Source organism: Dasypus novemcinctus, unplaced genomic scaffold, assembly GCF_030445035.2.
Source record: "Dasypus novemcinctus isolate mDasNov1 unplaced genomic scaffold, mDasNov1.1.hap2 scaffold_106, whole genome shotgun sequence".
Taxonomy (NCBI): Eukaryota; Metazoa; Chordata; class Mammalia; order Cingulata; family Dasypodidae; genus Dasypus; species Dasypus novemcinctus.
This window is the reverse complement of record NW_026688145.1, coordinates 983,527-987,951: the sequence shown is the minus strand read 5'-3', so window position 1 is coordinate 987,951 and position 4,425 is coordinate 983,527. Positions and strand designations below refer to the sequence as shown.

The window sequence follows — 4,425 nt, the reverse complement described above, 5'->3', positions numbered from 1 at the left end:
ACAAAGGTCACTAATCTGACCCACAAGTTCTATGTATATATATATATTCAGCATGGCTGCCCCCACAACCATCATAAACCTTAGAACACTTAACATTTAGAATAAAGCAAATTCATTCACAATTCAGCACCATAACAAAAGATTCCACTGACCGTTTTCACTGTTTAACTTTTCACCCAGCCCAAGCTTCACTAGAAAAGCCGATCCATAGCCCACATCACCATAGTGAACTCTAAGGCTATAAAACCTTCATCTCTGTGTGAAGGTCCACCACCCCACTTTAGGGAGTTCCCAGGGTTCCAAAAATGTCCTGTAACAGCCTTGTAAACTTCCCAATGATCCTCACATTATCTCACAGAGCAAACCCCAGGTATCTGGAGGTTCCCTCCGCACATCTGAGGAAGGCCCCCAGGTTCCAGACAAGTCCATGCTCTCAGAGACAAACCCAGAAACCCACCGAATTCCTATGCCACTCTCCCCACTGCAGAATCATCACCTCCCAGGATTCCCAATGTCCCCATAAATCTCCCAACTCCCAGAAACTTTTGACTTCCCAGAATCTCACTGGGGACCCATGCATCCCACCAAGAAAACCAAGACCAACCCTCCCCACTCACACCCCAATTCCCCATTTCACAACATCATTCTCCTGTGCATGACTTAAACACTCCCCCCACCCCGTACACTCACTGGTGTTGCCCTTGAGTCCTCCATCTGCTCTGGATTGGTCACGTGTGGTGTCTATTTCCCACCGCCTGCTGCCAAGGATTTGCTGGCTACTCTCTCCACCCACCCCATCCCCATAGGGCCCTGGCTACAAAAGGTGCTGTCCTGGCCAGACCACTCCAAATCGTGCCTAGCAGTCCCACAGATCTGTCTCTTGCTTCAACAGTGTGTGAATGGAACAGACCCAGGGTCTCTTCCCCACACCTTCTATGCATCAATCACCTTGCAACGGCTTCTCCAGTTGCAACCTCCAGGACCAAATTCTTGGCCATCCCCGACTGCACAGACCAACTAACACCACTTTTTTGTGGTTACCTCCTCATTGTCAACTACCCATCAACTCCCAAATCTGTCAGAATTATCCACCGATGTGGAGGCCTCTGTGAACCGCCTGGTAAACCAGCAGCTGCAGGCCTCCTACACCTACCTCTCTCTGGTGAGCTTTCCTGGGAGTCCCCTGGCCCACGTTTCCCCCAACTCTGCATACCTTCACACTTCTACACATGCACGTGCCTTCTTTCTACTGCTGATTAGTCAGATGGAGGAGTCTGCCCACCTCGCCTCGATGTGCCTCATGCTGACCATTGTCTCCTCCATCTTTTCCCACAGGGCTACTATTTTGACTGTGATGATGGGGCCCTGAAGGGCGTCGACCATTTCTTCTGTGAGTTGGTGAAGGAGTAGTACAAGGGTGCTGAGCATCTCTTGAAGATGTAAAACCGGTGTGGTGGCCATGCTGTCTTCCAGGATGTGCAGGTAAATGGCATGTGGACAGCAGGCTACACCTCCCAGCAGGCTGTGTGCACCATGTCCCTTCATTCTGGCCTTTTTGGCACCATCTGGTCTCCTGGGGCATTGAGTTCAGTTTTATGTAGGTTGTTTATGGTGGCTGAGGTGGAGGTGCTCTCACAAGACATGGCGTCCAGGCAGCTCTGTGCTCTCTGGAGTGGTGTAGTTGCAGGAGACTGGGGGTCATGCAAGGATGCTTGCAGATCCACTTGGGGGCTACATCCATTCTGCACTCTTTCCCGCCTGGGACTGATGGGAAATGCATGTGGAAAGCACTGAACCTTTTTCTTTCTAATGTACAGAAGCCTTCCAAAAATGAATGGAGTAATACCCTGGAAGCCATGGAAGCTGCCCTTGTCCTGGAGAAGGCCCTGAACTGGGCCCTTTTGGATCTTCATGCCCTGGGATCTGCCAACATAAAACCCCATGTAATTAATCTGCTCCTCCATGGCTACCCAAATTCAGACCTTCCTTGGGATGAACCATCCAATCTAAGCCTTGACTCCCTTTGATTTCCAGAGAAATTCCTTGCCATGCCTCGCTTCCCACATCTGTCACATTGTTACCTATTGTCTCATATTATGTCTTAGTAGAATTTTTCATTTCTCTTCTAATCCTCAGCTCGATGACTTCCTGGAGAACCATTTCCTTGATGAGGAGGTGAAACTGATCAGAAAGATAAGTGACCACTTGACGAATCTCTGCAGGCTTGCTGTCCCGCAGGCCAGGCTGGGTGAGTATCTCTTTGAAAGGCTCACCCTCAAGCATGACTAGGAGCCTCTGGAGCCCAGACACCATTGGGGAGAGCTCTATTCGCCCAGCATTCAGGCTTCTGCCTGAGCCCCTCCAGCCAGGAGACATCTTTCTAACTGCCATCTTGCAGCCCTCTAACAAGCCCTGAACCAAGTGTAAACAATAAAACATTTTCCGCAGGTGGTGATGGTGTGTGTGTCTTGTGTGAGGAAATTATAAGGTTTGAACCATCTGCTGTGGGTGATGTGCTATAGCCAGTTCTTGCCTAGCTATTTATTACTCCAGGGAGGGTTGAACTAAGTGGGTAGCAGGAAGCAAGCTGAGTGTTTTTACACTGTAACAGTAACCATAAAGGGGTCCTGTTGAGTGAGTAATCATGTGGCCAGGCCTCTGCCAAGCTCTGAGATACTGTTTCTGTTTCAACCCTGGGAGGTAGGTAGTTCTTTCCAGATTATATGGGCACATTGAAGTTACTATGTAAATTAAATATGGTAAGCAAGCACATAAGACTAGCTATGAGGGCAGCTTCACCCGTCCCCACCCAGACTTGTAAGTGATCAGGCCTGTCTTGAACATTAGGGTTTTCCCAAAGTAAAGCACATACTCGGTAGCAAGAACTATTGATCTTAGCAGCTGGGACCTTATGATGTACAAGAAGTGCTGAGCTGGGGTTTTGGGTCTTAGTTGAGAAAGGAGAGCTGAAGGTAGGGTTCATATTCTCTAAAAGAGAACTGAAGTAGCTTGCAGCACATTGGGGTAAGCAAGCAAACTGCTGTGTCAGCTCTGACCCCCATGGCTTTGGTTTTTGGTAGAAGAGGAATCAGGAAGTGGCGGCTAGGTATCCTTTGCTCAGCACCATGCCCTCTTGCTCTCTGTACATACAATCTGGTTGTGGGGGCTCCTGTGTCTGTCACAAGGATGATGACCTAGGACCTAAGACTCCTCACTCAGAGCCTCCTGTTCTCTTCATTTGTGATGATGTGCTCAGAAATGCACATGTGGCCTAGTAAGCCTAGAAGTATAAGGAAAAATGATTTGTCTTTTTTCCTGATATTAGAGCCATCTCAGTGGAACCCTGAAAAGGTTTGTTAAGCCAGTGCACCTGATCTATCTGCCATGACAGAAATGGCCTACATCTGTGCTGTAGCCACATGTGGCTAAATGGCTCCTTTGTAGAGCCTCCTTCATCACACAGCTCCTTCTTGCCAAAGAGAGCTTAAGCTATGTGTTTGTCACTTGCAAGCACCAAGGAGACAAAAGAGCCCTTCCTTCCTTGAAATAATACTGGAATTCCAACCATCAATCCAAATCTCTCCAGGACAGCAGGATGAAATGAGGCACTGGAGACCCATGGGTGAGCAAGAGGGGGAGGGTTGGAGGATCTGAAACCAAGAGGAGGGAGGGGCCTGTATAGAGGTCCACCAAGCCCCCATGTTGGACGACACCTGGGATCCTTAAACAGAGATTATTTTTTTTCATTTCTGGATACACTTCAATCACACCCATTCCACCCTCCAACCCCTCACACCCTACCCACAACCTCAAACCAAGCAGGGCACCAGCACACATGAGGGGGGCCCTCCCTGTCACCAGATCTTGGAGATGGAAGAACCTTGAGATAAATGTGGGGGTCTAGAACCCAGTGGGCTGAGCTCTCAATGGGAAGGAGACCAGAGGCAACAGGGTAAGGTTCTAGGCTCAGCAGCTGGGCCTAGAGTGCAAGTGGTTTCCTGGTGGACTGAGCTATTAGGGGAGGAACACAGCCAGTTCTGTCCTCATCAGAGGGTTTTCCCTGGAGGACACAGGAGTCTGGATGGAGTCACCAGAGTCTGGAGTCACGGGAGGTTGTTCAGACTCAAGGAACATGTAGGGTCTGGTCCAGAAAAGGCCAGAAAGCATCCTGAGTATTCTCTAGCAGGAATGAGGGACCAAGTGGTTCTGCCACTCCTTGCTTGGCCAAAGTGGGTGTGTTTGGCAATGGGACCTGTGTGGGCACTGGACCTAACAAAGTGGGTAGAGGCTGGGAGGAGGAATCTCCCGGCAAAGCTGAGCACCCAGGTGGGGCTGGAGCTGAGAACACCTGAGAGCCCTGTGGTGGAGCCTCAGTTCTGGGGCTGAAAAGGAGGTACCCTGCATCCAGGTATCTTAAGTCCCTGA

At 49.7% G+C, this 4,425-nt stretch overlaps 1 pseudogene; it reads left to right on the top strand.

Moving 5' to 3' along the window:
* Positions 1–935: 935 nt before the first annotated feature.
* LOC101413703 (ferritin light chain-like) lies at positions 936–2,289 on the top strand (annotated as a pseudogene).
* Positions 2,290–4,425: the final 2,136 nt, after the last annotated feature.